Raw genomic sequence first — 8,594 nt, 5'->3', positions numbered from 1 at the left:
TCTGCTTCCCCAAATCCCAAAGAATCACAGTGATGGGGAACTCTCCCGCCTCCGAGATAAAAATGAACATGACTAATGCCACAACCGGCCAAGGTGGGATTATTTAATTCAATTCATACTATACACATTTGCTGCCTTTTGTTTGACCTGATGGCTGGCAAATTTTTACGCCTATCTGTCCCTTCTGAGTTTATTGATGAAGGTGCTTCTGAAATGATTATCAAGAGATTTACAGCCATCACTACCCACCTACGGGAAAAGTAGTAAAATCAATCCCTCAATCAATCAGACCCCTCTGTGCATATCTTTTTAATCTGCTCTTTTAGCTGTTTTATTACAACACGAGCATTAAATATGTTTGTTTCAAATTTAACACGAATGCCTCCGAAGGACTCTGTCAATTTAGACATAAATCATGAAGTAAACAAGCTGGATGGAAAAATCCTCTTTCTTGGGCAAGAGAGTTAAAAAAAAGCGATAAAAAAAATACCAGCAGTATTCCACATCAGTGTACAGACGACTATTCTGTATGTACAGCCCACAAGGCAGGAAAAAAAACCATACAGAAAGATAAATATGCAGCACTGCAAAAGACTTCCATGCTGTTTTACATGACTACACAGAGAATCTAGGGAGTGCTAGTAATTACAAGTACTCTAACATTCTGCAACCATCATTATTTCCTCTATTTGATAGATATTTTTTATAGCAGAATGTCTTATTTTCCCTGTTAAAAATAAGCTTTTGTTTTTCTTTTTATTAAATACCATACACTTGAGAAAAATGTCTTGATTTCAACATTATTATTGATCCCAAGGTATCAATCTATCCCTTGTATTACCTTTTTTAGGTTAAAGAAATAAAGGGTATTTCAGGTAAGCTGCTTAGGTCAGAAATCTTTCTCACCAATTTGTTACACGGTGGTCACCATGTATGGACAGAATCAGTCTATTAGTTCTATAGAGAGCCAAGAATTTTATTTGATGCCACAGGGGAAGTTTTCTCTGCAAGCCACATGCCTTTACATCCCAGTTTAATTTATTTTTTTTTTTTAATATCCTACTGTATCAGCTATATAAAGCCACCATGTGCCTCCACCAGAAAACCAGAAGTTTAGAAATGTAGTGACAGAGATTTCTCCAGCCTTTGATACAGCATTTTAAAACCCGTTCTGGGCTGCAAAGACATCTTCCAAAGACATATTATGATGTCTCTCATCACAGAAATAACTCCGGATAGAACAAGGAAAAGAGAAAAAAAAAAAAAGACACTGAAATATGTACATGTCAAAAGAAGAGTCATGAAAAAAAAAAGAATCTGATATCAGATGATGAGATATAACTAGCTATCAGTCAAGATTTCCTCCAAACATCTTGCTTTAAGAAAAGTGCCTTTATATAGTAGGAAAGCTTCACAGTCCCAATTGCCATGCACCTGGGTATCTATTCGAGAGAGTCTTAGTGTCAGTTTTTAAAAAAAAATCATAGCTATCATTTCTTTGTCAAAGTACTATTTAAATTACTATAAAATAGGGAGGGTTTAGCCAGTTAAAACCAAATGAAAGAGCAGGACCGAAGGCTGTATTTTCCAGGATATTTAAGGAAAAAGTGTTCTTAAAAGACTGTTCCCTTAGGATTTGCTTACCTTTGAAACAAAATTACACAAAAATTCTGTAGTCTGTCAAAGCACAAATACAAGGCCAAAGTCTCACATGGCAATTTTCTCTGAAATAAAACTTACAGATGATTTTCTGCACAGTAATTCATCTAACAAAGGCCTGTTGTTGTCACAAAAAGATTTTCCCTAACAAACCAGATTTGCAGAGTGCGCATTTTTATTTATATTTTAAGTTTTCATTTTAATCTGGATAATATGCAGCAATTACGGGATAAATGTATGTCAAAGCTCATGGGAAATGTTGCTCATAGAGTCCCAAATTTCATGACTGACAAAATGAGCACAACAGCCCCTCTCATTTTCACTACATATTTTTGATTCAGATACAGTGGAAGTATTTGTAAGTACATACATTTTGTTTGCATAATATCAAGGCGCCCTGATTAATGCATGGTGTTTACAACGTGAAAATTGTCATACTCTCTGCTTCAACATGAGAAGCTGGCTTGGCAGCCGCTAGTTGCAATAAAGTAAATGCCTCATGAATAATGTTCTGCTTTCCATGCCTGAGCAAAGCAGAACCCTCACCGTCCACCTTTTACCCCCAGTTTGGTCCAGCTTGTTAATGGAATTGGTCTGCAGTGGCAGTGTGCAAAATGCATTCCTCTGAGTGTGAATATGTTTGCTCACAGGCTTGCACACACATGATCTGGGTTTTGTGGGGAGCCCATTTCCTCATGGAGCAATCTGATCCCCCAGCCACAGTTTTGCAGTTTTGTTTTCTTCCATTAGTGACCACTTAGGGTTCAGATGGCAAAAACAACCAGCACCTACCTCAAAAGGTACCTCCACATGTTTCTGATTGCTTAGAATAATTCTGCAGCAGGAAAGAGGGGGAAGAGTTGAACACTGAGCTGCCAGCCAGCTCTGACTAAGCCATCAGCAGATACTACATCAATGACCCAGAGGCAGCCTTGAAAACTACTGCTGCATAAACCCAAGATCATACAGTTACCACCTAGAAAATGAAACTCACAATTTCCTTTCCTTCCCTAAGAAAAGTTCAAGTCACAAGATTCAAAGAACAATCCTCAAAAAGAGACTTAAAAAAGACTCTTCCTCACAAATCCAGAAACCAGATTTGGGGTTAGAAAAATTGTTTCCATCTTTACGTGCTTTATAGTGTAAGTCTGGACTTTCACCCGGCTGTACAAACTATTTCTTAAGTCTCACCCTGAGTTATGTATTCTATGTTTTGATCCTTCTTCACAGAACTTTAAATTTCATCCCAAATTGCATTCCATCCTGTCCAGGATTGCAGAACAGTTTTACTTGCATGTTGTAAGCAGCTTTTTGCAACCTAGCTAGCTCATCCCAGGACTGTACACAGTCATTAAGCTCATCTGAGCTTGCTCCTAGCGGCTTATACCCTAGAAGCACCACCTAAATAAGAACTTAAACCTTGTGTAAAGGCATTTGGTGCAAAAATCACACATGCAAAAATGAAAGTAGCCCCATTCTGTACCGGTTCAGCAATTTGACCATCATTACATGATGTACGTACTGCAGCAGGCAAAGCAAAAGGGGGAGAATCATACTTGAATGTAACACAACATAGTGCATTTAGAAAGAACTTGCATCAAACACTAGTGCTTATTCTACATCCATTTGTAAAGCCCAAGGATACATCATGTACTCACTTCTGAGACTATGAAAAGACCCCTTGTCCTCAGAAGTTTGCAATGCAAGTACCCTATCCTGAAAATATTACTGGTGAAATTCATCCTTGTGCAGGAAGCAGAGTATTGACAGGGCAACATGGGCAGTGCTACAGTCTAGAACTGCACATGAGCAGGGGCAAACATTAACAGCCCAGCACGTTGTCCCTGACCACCGCCTGTCACTGCTCCGTGCCTGAAAGCTGTCGTCACACCCGTGGAGCCAGGGCAGTCGGCGGGTGGGCTCTCCCAGTCTGTGCTGTGCTAGCATTAGCAAAAATGTTTGCATGACATCCTCTGCCAGCAAGGGATGGAAATCTCCTGTATGGGGTAAGAGTGCGTGGTACGGTAACTTCTTAAGCTGTTCCAGCTGTTTGCAAATAAAATATGCGTCTAAGCCCCCTGTCTATACAAACTGATTTTGAGAGAAGCTGTATTTGTGTGTGTGCCAGATCATTACGAACTTCGGACAAGCGTAAACAACTGTTACATAGAAAAAAGATCTGGAGAAGACACCAGTGACATTGATTAGCATGTAAGTACTACACCTCTTAGTAAGAACTCTCTTGATATGTGTAGTTGGCAGCTACATACCTTTGCACTCCCATACATTTTAGGGCTTGAAGTCACTTTCTCTATTCTCTAAAGTTTACTCAACCTGGCTCCTTCTGCAGTTGAAACAGCTTCCATTTTAGTGCTGTACAAAAGCACAAGCAAAGCTACAATGCACAGGAATAACAGTTTCATGAAAACATAGAGCCAAATGCATTATAAGTGTGCTGAATTAAGTGGGAATTAAAGGATAAATGTGGCTCATTCCCTACTCCCCTTTCAGTACTGTCCTCTCTGACGCTGTACATATACTCTCACAACTCAGTAACATTGCTGTGCTCTGTTCAAGTAGTATCATTCGCTTAATCTTTGTTTCACTCCTAGAATTTTCTAATAGCAAAACTCAGTTTCAGGCAGTGCTGGTCTCCAAGGGTTGCCAAACCTGCTGCTCCTTTGCGGCTCTAAAGCAAGGCAAAACCTGCCTGTATTCAGTGATGGGCATCACATGGAGCAGAAACAATTAGGTAGACTCAGTGCAAAAGTAAAAAGTGAGATGGACATGAGCCTCATGGGGGAAAGATAGGTAAATCTGCGCTCAGGGCCAGCACTACCACCACCAGCCATGCAGAGCAAGCAGCTGCCTAGGGCTGCAAAATGTTTAGTTACACTTTCTTGTGCCAGTGACTATGCCTTGTGAGAGGCCAACGTTTAATGTTTTGCCTAGAGCAACAAAATCCTGTAGCTGGTGCTGGCTGCTATATTCAGGGAGGTCTTCAGGAATTGCTTGCTGGTGCCTGGGAAAGCACTCACTGTTTCTCTGTAAGCAAAACAACCATGACGTTTTAAGAGCACAGCTCCTTAAACCACCTGTTCAAATCTGCTAATCGCAGGTAGTCTTGGCTCTTCAAGGGGATTACTCAAAGATGATAAAAATACTAAATAACCAAAGAGAAAAACTGTCACTGGTCGTTTGCACCCATTTTTTGTGGGTGCACACAATTATTTTTTCAGTCATTGTAAGCATTAACATACCACAGAAAGTTCTGGTGGGGTTGACTCTCGGAAATTAAGTGTAGGATAGGCTTTATTGTCTTGTTATTCTGCTTCCTTATTCTCCTTCTCATAAAAAAATCAATTTAAGTGATAACTTGAATGTCTAGAAACAGCCACAATTTAATCTGGAAGAATTATACACAAGTACATCGGCACTGGAAGTGTATCTGCCTAAAAGACTATGTAATACTACAGAGAATTCAGTGACATTATGCAATACTGCTTGGAAACATGCATTTTATAAAACTATAAATGTATGCTACAAAATTTGAAAATAACTGAAAATATTTTAGTTTTATGACAAAATGTATTGTAGATATTTCTGCAGTATTTAATAAATATGAGCCATAAACCCTAAACTAATGCCTGATTTTGCTAGACCCAAGACTGTGAGAGAATCCACGTGTCAGCCCAAACTCTGTACCCCTTTGACTGCCAACCTCAGGCCCTGTTTAAGGAGAGAAGACCTCAGCAATGGGGCTGCATGGCCAAGGACCAGGGCCAAAACTGTCTTGGAGGCATTTGGCCTCAGTGCTCCAGTGGCTCTATTTGCCTGTGGATTTCAGAATATCCAGAAGGTTTGTCTGCAAAGCTTGTCATCATCTTAGAAGACTACAAAAGAAATTTTGTGAAGTTTCCTTTAAAGTATTTGTTTTCAAACCACCCAGATGTTACTGGGTAGGGGTTTGGTCTACCTGATGAAACCAGTCACACTTTTCAGTACATTTTGAACACTAATTTATCAAATGGCTCAATGGAAATGTATTCTAGGTTCCTTGAAAACAAAAGGCTGAACCATATGATCTTTGGAGGTACCTTCCAACCTGGGCTATTCTATGATTCTGTGACAGGGCAACACATTTTACCTTGGACTATATTATTTGCATATTTACTGCTTTATTATATCTTTCAAAATCAAGCAATCAATATAATTTGGACTGTATTGTGGAAAAAATGAAACTGCTTGTCTGACACATGATGGTGAACTAACTGTATTAGAAGCTCTGTCTCTTATTTCTCTTTAACTCAGAAAAGGGCAAAAAAATCTGGATTTGTTCTGTACAAAATTGCAATACTGCAGGCTAAAACTTTCCTTCTCAATGTAAAAACTTTCCTTCTCAATTTAAATTCATTTGAAATTGTTATGCTTTACAAACTTCCAAATGGGATTCTAATTGTTGACAGACATTTTATATTACATGTGTCTATCACTTTGATTTAATATGCATTTTCAATGAAATTTAAAAAGGCCTCTAAGGTGGCAGTTTAACAGCAAGACATGCTGTGAATTTTAGATATAAAAAATACCTAGTTTTCAAGGATTTTTAGTACGTGTGAAGATGTCCCTCCAGGAAAAGAAAAAAAAAGAAAAAGAAAATTCAGAGATTGTCTGTATGACTGAATTATCAGAAGCTAAATATCTCCAAGAAGATTACCTACTGTTTTAGTCAATCACAGTCATCAGAGGCAAAGCAGGTTTTACATTTATGCAGCACTTCAGTAGTGTACTTCAAAAAGTATTAACCATGAAAGAAGTAGAATGTATTTGGAAATCCTGTGTCTGGTTTATTACATCTCATGACCTGATTTAATTTTCTTCTACAGAAAACCCACATTGAAATGTCTGTAAGTAGTAGGTGCTTCTTGTCAACTTTGATAAGAGACATTTGAAATTCCTTTCAAATGTATTTTGAAAGATAAGAGCAAAACTAGCTTTTCTGTGTCTAAAAGAGTAGAAACCAGACCTAGGAGAACATGCAAGCTACAGAAGGGACCTGTTCTATATCAAGTCTACTTTTGAAATCATCAGAACTGTAGTTAATGTATATGCCCTAATCTATAGACATCAACAGCACAGCAGGAGCAACTGCATCTTTAACATAGAGTTCGTTAAACAAAATTTTAGCTACTTTTAAATACTTGCATTTTCTTCATAACTTCAATACAAACATCTTGACTTTGGCTTATTTTATATAAATAGCTTTAGATCATCTTGTTTTAGTGGTCATGCAGGGTGTCCCAAAACCTACACTTGATGGCAAGAATAAACATTCATTAAACTTCAAAGGCTGCCAAAAAGTCGAGCTATTTTGATTTAGAAGGATCATTTAAATTAATCCCTATGTTTGTGTAGAAAATATGTAATGTAATCCATTTCTCTGTCTCCAGCTTCCAGTCACTTACCATTGGGGGAAAAAAAAAACAAAAAAAAAAAGCTTTACTAATGTTTCTTGTCATGAAAAACTTGGGGAAAAGTGAAGAAAGACTTCATATCGTTTTAAAGAATTCTGGCTTATTGACACTGAGAAACATACTATAATGCACAACTGTGTACTTATATCTCTGTGTAACTGCTATTAAAACTAACACACACAATAAAGTTCTTCAGTGGGAGCAGTAAAACCAGATTATTTGTATGTCTATATACATATACATAAGTATGATATTTTTTTAATAAAGAGCCGATTACTTTTTTTTTTTGGCTCCAACACTCCAGCCAGAAAGTAATCAAACTGAAAAACCAAGCTATTTCTGAAATTCCAGCTTCCCTAGCTAGAAACTGCATGCTCTGTCTCGCTAATCAGTGTATTAATGTAAAATGTACATGTTCTATACTGAAGGACAATTAATAACAGCAGTGATTCTGAGCAATCTACACACGTTAACTATTCCACCTCCATACTGCTATTTTGTGGTGGGCAAGTCTGATTGCAGGGTATGGTGCAGAGACAAAAAAAGTGAAAATGTCTATCAGGAAGTAATTAGATACAAGTTGTAGTATGATTTTTTTTTTTTTTTCCTAAATTCCAGTTAACATTATATTTCACTTCTTTCAAAACAAATAAATATATTTATAGACATATATTCAGGAGTCTCCTTATGCAAACATTTTTAGTAAGGTTATTCATAACTGGTGTCCCTAAAGTCTTGGAAGCTCTGGTTTATTTTCTCATCAACTATCCTAATTGAAGCATTCAAGAACATCAGAACTATCTTCAGAATGATCTCATCCTATAAAAACCATCCACTTTTGTTAGATTCATAATAGCATAAAAATCATTATGAGAGAAAGCAATCTTATGTAAGCATTTTGTTTGGGATAGTCTGAAACTCGAAATGGGTCACAGAAATTTCCCCTAGAAAACCAGCCTCCTAATCTGAAAAGCACCACTTCATATAAAGCTGGAAATGTCTCAGAGCCAAATTGTTTGCTCCTGTAAATGGTTAGAGCTCCACAGAGGGAGGATATGAAATGGGGCTCTGTTGATTTTCCAGCAGAGCATCTGAAACACTTCCCCCACCCTAGTCAGTTAAAGCAAAATTGAAAGAAAAATAAACCCTGATTAACATGGGAGCTTTTCATTTGATACAAATTGGCATAACTCTACTAGTTATCTGACTTAAGCAGAGTTATTACAGGACTTACCACCAAGAAGATCCAGGCCAGGGTATTTTCATGTGGGTGGGTGAGAACCCGATTGTTCAGCCTTATTCAGGCTGAAAACAAAGAATGTACAACAGAGCTATAGATCAGTTGTGAAATCAGTTCTTTGCAGGGAGAGAGGCTAAAGAGGCTCAGTTCTTCCAAAATTAGCAACTGCCAGCGTGGTGTGTACCTCAGGTCAAATAATAAGTGACCACGATGCTGCCCAA

The sequence above is a fragment of the Pezoporus wallicus genome, unplaced genomic scaffold, assembly GCF_028554395.1.
Source record: "Pezoporus wallicus isolate ANWC-B61680 ecotype Strahan unplaced genomic scaffold, APGP_CSIRO_Pwel_v1 contig_3324, whole genome shotgun sequence".
Lineage (NCBI taxonomy): Eukaryota > Metazoa > Chordata > Aves > Psittaciformes > Psittacidae > Pezoporus > Pezoporus wallicus.
Note: the sequence above shows the minus strand (reverse complement) of the source record.